The sequence below is a fragment of the Haliaeetus albicilla genome, chromosome 11 (genome assembly GCF_947461875.1).
Source record: "Haliaeetus albicilla chromosome 11, bHalAlb1.1, whole genome shotgun sequence".
NCBI lineage: Eukaryota > Metazoa > Chordata > Aves > Accipitriformes > Accipitridae > Haliaeetus > Haliaeetus albicilla.
Window position 1 is genome coordinate 38,733,413 of NC_091493.1, and position 13,262 is coordinate 38,746,674.

The window sequence follows — 13,262 nt, forward strand, 5'->3', positions numbered from 1 at the left end:
AATTATCTTTGCTTATGAGACTTGTGCTCCTATATACAACTGGAAAGCAGGTGAGTTTTAAGGCACTGATCACCATGACATTGTGCTGTGCAGATGTATAAACAAGTTGAACTATTTTTGAGAGTATTAAGGGACCAGCAGAGAGGCTGTTTTCTGTCTGAATGTAGTACAATTGTATTAAATGGACTTCAGAGTGGGGATGTGCCACTAAAATAAGAAAATACTCTGATCACATTCTGTGTGGTCAGTAATAATTTAAAATTGAATGTCAGTACCTAGTGAGTTGTACCTTTGCCTGTTCATATGTTATACAGTATTTTCTAAGCAGAATAAAATCAAGTACCAATTTTCAGAAGGCTAAATGTGGAACTCCCACTGAATTCACCACTCTGAGGATTTTTTGTTTGGTCGTGTGTCGTTCCCCCCCCCCCACCTTAAAATATGCTCGGGATTGCTTTTCCTTAAAGCCTATTTAATTTGCAAACTGATTAATAAAAATATAAGGGAGTATTGTGCTATAGAATAGATTCATTGCTTACATGTTTTTTAATACCTTGCAAAAATTTTCAACAGTTCTTTAAGTAGTGGCTGTCATAAAGCAGAATATAAGACCTTTTTAAGAGCTAGTTTAAACAAGCATGTGAATTTTTTTATGTTCTCAAATATTCTAGATTTACTGCAATTTCCTCAGGTATGCATGAAGTATGTGACTACACATCCTTAGTCCTCCCCTGTCCAAGATGACTATGGCTGGATAAGGAACTGCCTTGAGATACCACAGCTCAATAGCTTTGTGGAGGTATCCTTACATTTTAGCACAGATTTCTGGGAAGCTAATAGGCTTCCCTGGCTTTCAGTACCACATCGGTCACTGCAAAGGACTGGTGTTGCGAAGTTTGCTTTTAAATTCTCCAGGACAGGATAAACAAAACATCGGTGTTCATATCTCACTGTCATTTGTACAATCTGTTGTTGAGTTTGGATCTCCAAGTAACGCAGCAGAGTGTTGTGGTGACCAATAGTGTTCGGTCCCGGGTAGTGCATGTCAGGAAGACAACGCACGCTCTGTCATTCGGCTCTTGGGCAGGCTCTTGGGCTTCTTAGCCGTATTTTCCTTCTATATGTTAATCTCCATTGAACTTGGTTACTCTTTTTTTTTTTCTTTTTTCCTCCGAATTAATTATATGTGCTCTGCATCTCTCGTGCAGAAATGCTTCTGTCAGTGAAATAGTTAACTGGGGAAAAAAACGCAGAGATGATCTTGAGGTACTTGTTTGTCAGCTTAATCAGTAGAAGGGTGCATTGAATGTTAAGTGCTGTCCCTCTTGATAAGTAACTAATACTTTCTTTTGTGGTGCTGTTGCCCGGCTGGTTTTTTATGTGTCAATCTGGGGGTAAGGCACTGATTTCATTCAAGATTAGAATTATTTTGAGCATCTTGTTAAAAATATACATGGTTAATAATTACGGAGTCCTAAAGAACACATATTTTTCATCAAGGGCATCATGATGTCCTTACCAAAAAAAAAAAAAGCTTATTTAGTATCAGCCTTCCCCAGTGAGCTCATTCTATGAAGGCAGTATGCTTTAAATGCAACAGCACCTTAAACTCTGTGGCAGTAATTTTATTTTACAACTGTTCAGTATGAGTATTTGGATTAGCAATATACATTATGCATTTCTATTGAAATCAATGACTGTATGCCATCACTGTATAGAGGAATATAAACCTCCACATGATAAATAAGTTACATCTGAGCACTGAGATATTTTCATCTGAGCTGCTCGTATGCATTTATAATGCTAGAAGAAAAAAACCAACACATCCAGCTTTTAACTTAGAATTGTTATTTGTACTTGAAGAGAACAGTATTATTGTAGTAAAGAAAGGCAGGCATGAGCAGACTGGTAGAACACCAATAGGCTTCACACCAAAAGTAAGGAAATACGTTACTCTCCATGCTTGGCATATTTTTACTATAGGTATGTTTGCTTGAAATTTTACATTAAATTATTCTGAGTAGATGGCTAGGACAGTTACATGTCGTATGGTTTGTTTGGGGTTTTTTTAGTTTGTTTTTTTTTAGCTAGTAGTTTTCATCTAGCAGCTAGATTTTAACCTTGATACATGCAGCATTCCTGACACCACTGTAAATATGAGCAGTAATCACGATGGAACACTTAAGCAGGGGGAATAAATTCCCAGTTTATATTAGACGTGACCTGTTACTGTTTTGTCTTTTGTTACCCCTTTCCAGCATTCAGCAGAAAAATACCGATTCTCAGAGGTTGGAAGACCAGGTCTTTCCAAACTTCCCCACCATAGAGCCTAATGAGTTAAATTTTCCTCCGTGATGTTCGTGCGGGATTTTAGCTGCTTAGACATACAAGGTCAAACGAAACTGCTCCATTACCTATTCTGACTCGTGGCAGAGCGGGGGGCACAGTTCCTTTGGGACAGGCCCCTCGGGAGCTGGTGACATAAGCAGAGAACATATTCTGTGCTTTCAACATGACAAGATGTCCCTATTTTGCTCAGGCTTGCCGCCCCCCCCCCCCCCCCCCCCCGCCTCCCCCAAACAGATCCAAGCTAACTGCAGTCCTGCATCCCCCTCGCTGCTGTAACTCTGGGTAAACATGGCATTAAGTAGAGACGTTGAGGTCACAGGAGAGGATTTTTTTACTAGCAATAGGAAGGCAAGATGGAAATGCGAAGTGGGAAGCTTTGGCTGCCTTGTAAGATTCAAGGTCCAGGACTGTGACTTTGGTGCTGGATCCACGCTACCTTTTGTCCCATTTGCCTACTGCGTTTTCACGGCATCTGCGATTTAAATGTGTTTGATGATGGTGATGGGGGACTCAGGGGGTGCACCGGTGTATTAAATCGGGAGAACCGCTGCTTCTCGATAATGACAGTTCACAGAACAGCAGCAGCCTCAGCCCCCGACGGGGATTTTTGGTTTTGTTTGGGTTTTATGAAGTGCTATACTGCAAGTGATGAGCTGAACGCGTCCGATGTCTTCGATTGCCATGGTGTACGGACGCTTCATTAGGACTGCGATTGGACTTCCCAGCACCGAAGTTAATAAGCAGCGGTAGTTCCTCGCAATCGATCATGTGAAAAACTAAAGCACTTCGTGCATCTTCCAAAAATCCTCCAGCTAACACCTCTCCCCCACCAGGTAGCATCAGAAAGGTGGCCTTAGAAGCAGCGCTGGTATTTTTCTAGAAGAAAGTAGCGGTTTGGACGCGGATAGCGATCCGCTCTCCTTATCTGTCATGAAAGTTATTGAACGCAATCGCCGTTCCCAGGCAGGCAGCTACACTATTGCATAACGCTCCCGCTGCCGCCCAGCGCGCTGCCCTACGCTCATCCCCACGAAGTTTTCGCCAGGAAAAACCCAGGAATTTTTTTTTTAGGAGTCCTCGCTCAAAGGAGGCAGCCGGGCAGCCCCTCCGCGACCGCGCCGGGCGAGCCGAGCCGAGGGGGGGGGGGGACGACAAAGCGTTCCGGCTCTGCCGCCAACGCCGGGCTTACCTTAGGCTTCCTTAAACCGAAGTGGCGGTCTGTGCGTTCCCTTCGCCGGGCATCGCCCTCCCTCCCTCCGCCGGGGCGAGCTGGCTTTTGGCCCTCAGAAGGTCCGCGCCGGTCGCTCATCTGCCGCTGCCCGCCACACCGCCGCTCTTCTTCCCTCAGCTGCGGCCGCCCGACCGCTCGCTAGAGGCAGCCGCCGCCGCCTCACGTTCCCCCGCTGCCCTCATCGGCTGCGGCGCCCGGTTCGGAGGGGAAGGAAGGAGGGAGGGAGGGAGGGAGCTCTCCCTCAGTGTGTGTGCGGGGGGGGGGGGGGTGTCCTCTCGGCCGGGTCCCCGCCGCGGCGGCGGGGGGGGGAACTTGTTGAGCGGGACCGGCGGGCGTCCCCCAGCCGGGAAGGGGAGGGAGGGGAGCGGGCTTGGGGCGGCGGGAAGGGAGGGGAGGAGCCGGGGGCCGGGCCGGCGGCGGCTGAGGGGAGCCGCCTCAGCGGAGGGAGGGCGGGGGGGGGACACACACTGAGGCGGAGGGTTTGCTGCGCGCCTAAAGGAGCCCGGGGCGGGGGGGGGGGGGGTGGAAATAGGGAATTTTGCAAGGTTGGCGCCTTACTAACAATCGGAGGTTTTTAGTAGTCCCGTTTTTTCCCTCAGAAGGCGCGGGTTCGGTAAGGGGAGATGCGTTTGAAAGCAGCGGACGGCTTCGCCGGTCATCGCCGAGCACCGCGGGGCTGGCGGTTGCGCTGCTTTAAAGCAGCAGGACTGGAGCGGCTGCGGGCGAGAGTGGGTGATGCTGGTGCGTTCGGGGTTTCACCGAAGGGCTCGGTTAAAGCCACACGGCCGCGTTTTGTCTGGAGGAAGAGCTTTTAAGGCGCTGAACGAATAGACGCTCCCATTTGCTTTTAAACCTCGAATAAAATGGACGCGCCTTAAAAGTGAAGCAGTTTGACAAAGCAGCGAGGATTGACAGACGCGGTGATGTCCTTAAAACGCAAATCCCGTCTTTCCTCCCTTTCCCCAAAACCACTTTATCGTTTTACAGAGGGCTTTTCAGAGATCTCTTTCGGTTAAAAAAAAAAAAAAAGTTAGAAATTAAATGGGTCATGTGTATTTAATCAGACCCATCAGACAGACGGAAGCTGTCATGAGAGTCACGAGAATTCGTCCGAGTTGGGAAGCAGTGGATCGGTCCCCTTTCCCTTTGAGGATTTCAGTAGTGTCGCTGTTTAATAAATGTTTTTCACCACAGCATGAAACTCGCTTAGCCCAGTTGCCACCAGGTGCGGACCACGTAGTTTGTCTGTAGTGGCACTATCTTCGCCATTGGTAGCATCGCTGAGGATTACTGATCTTTGGATTTACTGAAGGGACCCCTGATTTGAAGTGGCAGATCAGACCGGCCAGACAAGCCCTGGCACGAAATGCCCCGCTCCTGCCCCGGCTGAATGTGCACCGCGCCGCAGCAGGGAGAGACACCCAAGCTAAGGTCTAAACAAGTTAGTACATCTACATAGCACGATGCAGCAGAAATACTGGCTCGAGTCCTGGACATCTTTTTAGAGTTAATTAGCTGGAGCAGACCACTGCACCAATGAATGCATGCTGCTGCGGCGGCGGCGGCCGGAATATCTTGTTTGTGCCAGCTTTGCTATCTTTGCACAGGGCTCTGCTGATAGAGCCCGACAGTGGGTAAAGAAATCCTTACAGACCCGGCTGTCACGTAAAGATCAGTGTGGAAGCGTGGAGATGAATTCACAGAAATCCTCGCCCGTTAAATTGCAGTTTAGCTGTGCAGGACTGGATCAGAGGAGTGTTCAACAAATCAGTCAGTCGGCAGAGGGCAGCTAAGTTGCTCTCCCTGTCTGCTACCTGTCCAGGTACTCTGCTTGCCTTCCTCCCTGCGTACCTTATCTTTGCAAGTTGACTGCTGATCCCTAAAAGAGCCTGCCCAAGGGCAGGCTTTCTGCATCGGCTGCTGCTCTGCCATCCCGCCCTGCGCTCCGCTCCGGGATAGGGGCTGCGCGCTCCCCGCAGCCGTACCGCAGGGAGTGAGCCGGTGGCGCAATTCCGAGCGCAGTTTATGATCTCTCTGGGTTTTTTACCAGAGATTTTTTTTTTTTCCCAAAGACATAGGTGGGAAGAACTTAAATATCAACTTGCTTGTTGATACAACAACAAACATCAGGCTTTTTTTGTCTTTTTTTTTTCCTTTTCTTTTCAGCAGTGCTGACTTGCTGTATTGCAGGACCTCTATGGTTTTCTCTATACCAAAATAAATTTGTTCTTGGCTGCAGCCTGTACGCAGACATGGGTAGAATTACATGGTATGGTGACCATGTTTTAGATACGTATGCTACTTCAACAGAAGCAAATGGGTCAGTGGTAGTAGATGCTGTTACATTTTCACAAGCTGAAGATGGGAGCTGTGCAGACTACATCCCAGGACGTGCAGACCACGATTGCTAGAAGAAAATACCATTGCTAGATAACCTTAGTGACTTGAGAGGAAAAGCACTCTGACAGAAGTAGCAGTTAAAACAACATTATTATCTTCTCCGTAATTATATTTAGAGGCTGTTGTCCCAGGGCTGATTATTCTTGCATGGCGTTATGCGTATGCCCCATTTATAAAGCTAGGCAACTGTACAGCATTTTTCTGTAGATTTTTAGAGAATTAGAAAGGACTTTCCAGTTGTGGACCAGATTCCTGCTTGTCCTGCACATGTGTAACTGCTGACACTATCGGTGTACATAGGGATATTTTAAATCACGGTTTGTGAAAAATAACATGGTTCGTGATTATCGTGCTTCACGTTACTGTAAAAGCATATAGAAGTAAATAAACCGGGAAAAAGGGAAATGCTTTATCATCCCATTTGCCAATTTTTTGGCCTTTAAAAAATGCTCAGCACAACTGTTGCATAATGAAACATAGTGTCAAAATGATACTTGAGAAAGGAGAGGGAGGTCCACTTCAACCTTGAAAGACGCAAAGAGAAAAAAGACAATTCGTTATTAGTTTTTTAGCTACAAAATCATTTCTCTCTAATGGAGCGTCCTTCCTAGATTACCTTTTTCTTCAGGTGTTTGTCAAGGAGGAGTGAGCACTGCTCAGGGCTGCGGTGGTCCGTTCCCATAACATGTGCAGGTGTGCGGATGGAAGTCCTGCCTTGGACTTCTGGAGTGAGGGATAAAATCATCAGGTTGTATTTGAGAGCAGTGAGATCTATTTTTTTAGTGGTATTCTGTGTGGAGGAGTACAATAAGGGGTCCTTCTTCCACACTGCTAATTTCATTCTAAATTTTGGGGAAGCTTCTGTGCGCGTTTGTAAACGTTAATCTGCTTGCACAGCCTGGTATTACAGACTTCAGGTTTTACTTTATTTTTTATTCTTATCTTCAGCTTGTGGGAGAGCGTGAGGAGACTGGGCACGTCCGAATGACTGAGGTGCTGGTACCAAGCTGGCGTGGGAATGTCAGCCCATGTCCTCCTGGCTGGCAGCCCCGGGGCATGTCTTCCTCGTGGTCCTTACAGCTGCTGGGGTTTTGGCTAGAGGACTGCTCACGTTGAATGCCGCGCCTGGGGAAAATGTGTGTTGAGCAGGTGTTTTCTATGATTACACTTCGCTAGAACGTGCGGGTCCGATGGTGTAACGCTAAAATGTAATTTTCTGGAACAGTCTATGAAGTTCTTGTCAGCCCTTGAGGAAACCAGCTCAAATCCAGCTGAGGGAAGAGCATGTGGCAGCCAGAGCTCAAGTTCCTTGCCAGGTGTTTCAGCTAACGCCAGCACAGGGAAGATGATAACCAACACCAAGGTGATTTTCAAAATCAGCGCGAAAGCTGGTTTTTAGACTTACCCTAGTTTTAAACACGTGCCCTGCACTGAGGTGCAGGTTCAGGAATGAGTTCAGGGTCCCATTGGAAGGGGAAAGCCAAGGAAAGCACTGGTTCCCCAGGGTGAAGGATGGGCTGGCGACGCTGCCTTCCTTGAACGAAGCCTGGCCGAGCCGCTGATGGTGGTGTCGTGGTTTAACCCCGGCCGGCAACAGAGCCCCACGCAGCCACTCGCTCTCTCTCTGGGGGGCAGAATTGGAAGGGTAACAGTGAGAAAACTCGTGGGCTGAGATAAAGACAGTTTACTAGGTAAAGCAAAAGGTGTGCACGCAAGCAAAGCAAACCAAGGAATTCATTCCGCACTTCCCACGGGCAGGCAGGAGTTCAGCCATCTCCAGGGCAGCAGGGCTCCATCACGCCGAACGGTGACTTGGGAAGACAATCGCCATTGCTCCGAACGTCCCCCCTCCTCCTTCTTCTTCCCCCAGCTTTACATACTGAGCATGACATCCTATGGAATATCCCTTGGATCAGTTGGGGTCAGCTGTCCTTGCTGTGTCCCCCCCAACTCCTTGTGCCCCCCCAGCCTCCTCGCTGGTGGGGTGAGGAGCAGAACAGCCCTTGGCTCTGTGCAAGCACTGCCCAGCAGTAACCAAAACATCCCTGAATTATCCACGCTGTTTCCAGCACGAACCCCAAACCTAGCTCCACACTAGCTCCTATGAAGAAAATTAACTCTCTCCCAGCCAAAACCAGCACATGTGGGCTCGGTCGCAGGAGAGTGTTACCACTTGGTACCTTTCCTGCAGGGCCAGCTATTGGATATAGATAAAGTAACTTTTATTAGGAGGGGTAATCTAAGTGCTGGCACCAAATACGTAAGCTAGGTTACAGGGATAGACGTGATTGTTCAGGACTAGCCTAATTTGTCGCTGAACCTTATTGCCTTCTTTTTAGGTGAAAGAAGAGTGAAATTTACTTGATTTGAAACACAGAGGCATGGATGATGTTGTGCCTTTTCTCTCTGTAGTCATTTGGGACCAATGCTATTGTTATATCTTTGCTAAAAGCAAATATTTTTATATTGCTGAATCTTCATCCATATTAATTAGGTTGTTATTTTCATGCCTTTATATGATAGCTGCCTGGCTTTCTGTGCTAAATCTGTTATTTATTTATTTACTTGAACCTGCCATTGGAAGAAAAATGGAGGAATGTTAAATATGTTCCTGTCCTCCAGCTGAGGTGAATGCAAACTTGGCTTGAATTTCAATCAAATCCTTAGAGGTGCTCCTTGCTTTGAGGAAGGATATAATCTGCTTGGCTGTGATGACAAAGAAATAAGGTGTCTTGGAGTCATGTTGGGCAGAAATTTGAGAGATTTAATTTAGTGTCTTGCTCCATGATAAGTTTTTTCCATGAGCTTGGACAATTAATTTGAGACTATGCTTATGTCTGTTCTTTATCTGTAAAGTGTGAGTAATTGCACATCTGTTAACTTGGAGGAACATTTTGAAGATAAAGTGGATTTAAGATTATGTGTATAATACCCATAATACCTGTGTGCAGCTAAAATATTAAATAGCTGATTAACTGAACTGCTGCTTATGGGTTTTCTGCTCTAAGAAGGAAAATGCTGAGTAACCTCATTAGCTATGATAGTTATTTCTGTACTTCGCTGGTGTAAGTACGAACAGGATTTAGGCCTCTCAATTTCCCTTCGTACAGATCATTGGAAGAAAAATATAATAGTAGGTCTTAGCCAGCTAAAGCTGAGATTTGGGGTTCCAGTCAAATGCTGTCTCATTAGGAATCCAGATTGCTGTAGATGTTAGTTTATCATTCACACTAAGAAAGAAGTCTTGATTTTATTGGGATAAGAGGGTTTTGGTTTGGTTTTTGTTGGTTTGGTTTTTTTTTTTTTTCATATTTTCACTGTGTTTATAGTTCAGAAAAGTTCATTTTCAGTATACAAATGTTTTTTGGGAAGGGACCTGAACTGATCATTGGAAATGCTTGTTGGGCTAGTCTCTTGTGGTGTGTACGAGCCATGGAGTCACTTGCTTAATAAAGATGTTCTCAATAGATAGAGAATTCTGCACTGGTTAAATTATCATGCAGCCTGTACAGTTAGGAAATAAATGAAGGTCTGGGAGACCATGATGTATGATACCCTAAATGGCTGCATTTTGTTCATATTTGAAAGGCAGTTTAGCTTGTCGTCATTACTGATGATTTGTGCTTTTATAGCCCTTCTTTTTGCATTTCAGAAATCCTTTGTGCCCATCTGAATAATAAATCACCATATTTGATTTGTTCAGTAAGAGCAAATGTGAAATTACATTCTTATTAAGATGTCTTGAGAAACTGTAAGTGGGTGAAATTTTTTAAAGGGGTATTATGCCAACTTTGTTAATATTTTGTTTTGTCTTGTTTATTTTATTGCCTTTTCAAATCCCAGGGATAGATCTCCAACTGCTTTATGGCAAAGGGAGAAATACTGCCCTCTTTAAAAATAAAAAATCTGGTCAAAGTTTTGATTGCCTTCAAACAAACAGTTTCAGATTTAAGCACCTAATGAAGTCTGGAATGAGCATGAATTCCATCTTAGAATCCAAGTTATGGACAAAAGAAAGGCAAATGTAACAAATAATGGGGATGCTTTAATCTGCTTCATGTTTGCTCTTTGGTGGAATAATATATTATTTATACAACATGGATTTCATCAGAAGGAGGATTTGACGCAACTTTTCTGTCAAACTGAAGAACTGTTAAATGTTATAAGGTAACGTAAACTCCCACACCCTCAGTAAGTTTTTCTCAATTGAAATATTTAACTATTTAAGATTTGAATATAGCATAAAAATACAGGCTTTTATGTGCTTTCACGCGTTGCCTGAAAGTTAGAAACCCAGGCAGCAGTCTGGTGCTAATGCATAATACTTAACAGAAAAAAAAAAGCCAAAATAAAAAGTATGAAACAAGTGAAAAGTGAAAATCATACAAAATTATGTACGGGAGAGAAAAGTGAACAGTGTAAATAGTCAGAAGTAAATTGAACAAACCATTTCTATCAATGCTCTGAGTCTAAAACAGAATTAAGTATTTTGGCCATAATGTTCAGAAATGAACTCTTTAGCATAGTTTCCAAAATCCATATGCAGGTGCCAAAATAAAATGGCCCTCAATAATTTTGATACATGGCAGAGGAATGATAGCAGTGAATGAAAATGGATATAAAGAGGCAGGTTGCAACATCACTGGCACCTCAAACCTTTAGCCATACGCTCACAATTAAGAGCTTCTACTCCCTCGTTTAATGAGGAGCGTGTTGAAAAGGTCTAGTGGTATGAATGTGATGGCCACCGCGAATTTTGAAAAGTGTTAAATATAAAAAAGAGCATTTCACAGTCCATTTTCTGCCCTGGGAAAGCAAAGCTTCTGTATGGTCTTGGGCAGTATGGCCTTTCTCACACAATTTCTTGCTGCAGAAGGAGTAATTAAACAGCGTCTCACTTGGGATTTATTTAAACATATTTTTGTATCCACCGTATATTTCTTAAAAACAGTAATTTAAATGTTAATGTCATAATGTGGCTTGCAAACTAGCGTAGTAACACATTTCCGTAGTCCAACATTTCTTAAAAAATCAAACCAAAACAGTAACTTTTTTTAATCCAAAACCGGCTGGAAACTGTTGAAAACCTCACTTTGTTAATACAGTATCGGACAGTAGCACATCACATTAGAAGACTTGAAAGAACTTAGGCCGAGCAAAATATTCATATCTATATTGTTGCTAGTACTAATGTCAGATATTTTTATAGAAAAATAATACGTTAAGCTTTGAGTAGTGCCAGGGCTCCTGCTATATATATTTTTTTTTTTTAATAAAATAACCTAGGAACTTAAGCATTTGCAAATAAGGGTATGCTAAATTTATGATTGACTGTGCAAAGCTTAATTCTTTCATGTATTAAAACTTAGTGACTAGGTTTTACTTTAAGAAAGAAATGTAAGAAGTTATTTTTAAAAGTCTGAAAATCCTAAAAGCACAAAATATTTAAATAAGTTGTGTTATGCAGCAGTCTGATGATAAATATGGGAAGCCAGATAATGACAATGAATGAGTTTATGATTGACAGCAGAGGCTAAGTGAAGTCTTTCTTAATCCTAGGTCTGTGGCCCTTCAAAATACAGCACAAGAAAAATGGCTCTGTCCCTTCTAAAACATGATCTCTGGGATATTATATTTAAAGTAGCACCACATTTTGATTTTCTTCAATTTTTAAACAAGTTCAGCACTTTAAATATTAATACTTAGCAGCAGTTGAGCATAATTAGCACACGCCATAAATCAGAGGGGTGTCAGTCAATACGGTGGTAAAGCCCAGTTACTAAAATGGATGTCGGGGACGAGGATGAGGAGCGTGTGCTGGGGTGGGCGAAGGCAGGAGAAGCCCAGCGGCCGCCGTGAACGGGAGATGGGTGCAGCCCCGGCCGTCAGGCAGGGTTCGTAGGCAGAATTTTCCGTTGCATTTTGTCCTTTTGGCTGCTCTGAGAAGGGCGGCGCTGGTGGATGGAGACTGGCAGTAGATGTGCAGGTTTCGTGGTCACAGAAGGTGGGTGTTGGGAAGAGATGGTGATATGGTTGAGTAACTCTTCCTGGAAGTCCTGCATAACTCTGAAATCTCTGAAAACCCAGAAATAAATGTATGTTCTTTATAATAAGTGTGGTACTTCCTCGATTTGCTTCTAGGAATTCAAAGTACTACCCAAATGTTTGAGTGTTTCCACAGTCTTCCCTTCTCTGCGCCCTTGCTTCCACTTCTGCCCAAGCCTTGATGGGAAAGTTTGTTGGATGGGGAGCTGGAACGATTGCTTCTTGTGTCCAGACGTTATTCGTTCATCAGACCATCTTGCCATAGAATTTGTGCAGTCCCTTGCTAGGCCTGCTTTTGCTGCCTGTCTCTGTGACTTCTGTAGGCACAACTTCCATCACTCGCTGCATTTTAAAAATAAATGCCTAAATTAAAAGTACCATCTCATATTTGCCTGAAATTCATCTATTAGCTTCAACAGCTGCCTTCTGGTTCTAATACTGTGAAATCTGTGAATAACAGCTGTGCACTCATTTCATCCACCACCTCTGTGAATTCGTAAACCTCAGTCCTATAAATCCCCCCTCTGCCTTCTTGGGAGAACCTGGGACTTTGTGGCCCCTTCTCAGGAGGCAGCTCCTCCATCCCCTTGTCATAGACTCATAGGATGGTTTGGGTTGGAAGGGACCTTAAAGATCATCTTGTTCCACCCCCCCACCATGGGCAGGGACACCTTCCACCAGACCAGGTTGCTCCAAGCCCCATCCAACCTGGCCTTGAACACTGCCAGGGATGGGGCAGCCGCAGCTTCTCTGGGCAACCTGCTCCAGTGCCTCACCACCCTCACAGTGAAGAATTTCTTCCTTACGTCTGATGTAAATTTGCCCTCTTTCAGTTGAAAACCATTGCCCCTTGTCCTGTCACTACAGGCGCCGGTAAAAGTCTCTCTCCATTTTTCTTATCAGCCCCCTCTTAAGTATTGAAAGGCTGCAAGAAGGTCTCCCCGGAGCCTTCTCTTCTCCAGGCTGTCATTTTGGTTGCCCTTCCCTGTACCTTCTCCAATCTATTATGTCCCCCTCGAGTTACGGAGGCCGTATTTATTTATTGAGTTCAGTTTTACTTCTCTGTGAGATGATATAAATCAAAGCTTTCATTGAAGGGAAGTAGTAAACATCACTGGAACTTTATTTGTGAGCTAAGTTTTTACTCAGAGTGATGAGCTGGGATGATGAGCTAATGAGGTTTGTTTTGATGTACAATTTTGTTATTTCACATCAATTACCAGATGACAGATAAGCT

At 44.4% G+C, this 13,262-nt stretch overlaps 2 protein-coding genes across 4 annotated transcripts in view; one reads left to right on the top strand and one right to left on the bottom strand.

Annotated features, from left to right (window-relative positions):
* INSYN2A (inhibitory synaptic factor 2A) overlaps positions 1-3,921 on the bottom strand; it is a 49,952-nt gene extending 46,031 nt beyond the window's left edge. The window contains exon 1 of one of the 2 annotated variants that reach the window (XM_069797212.1): positions 3,539-3,921. The gene's annotated coding sequence lies outside the window, so the exon portion shown is untranslated. The remainder of the gene's footprint in view (positions 1-3,538) is intronic. The other variant, XM_069797211.1, reaches the window with a different exon arrangement.
* Positions 1-13,262, top strand: part of DOCK1 (dedicator of cytokinesis 1) — a 313,031-nt gene that overhangs the window by 148,732 nt on the left and 151,037 nt on the right. The gene's annotated exons all lie outside the window — the stretch shown is intronic.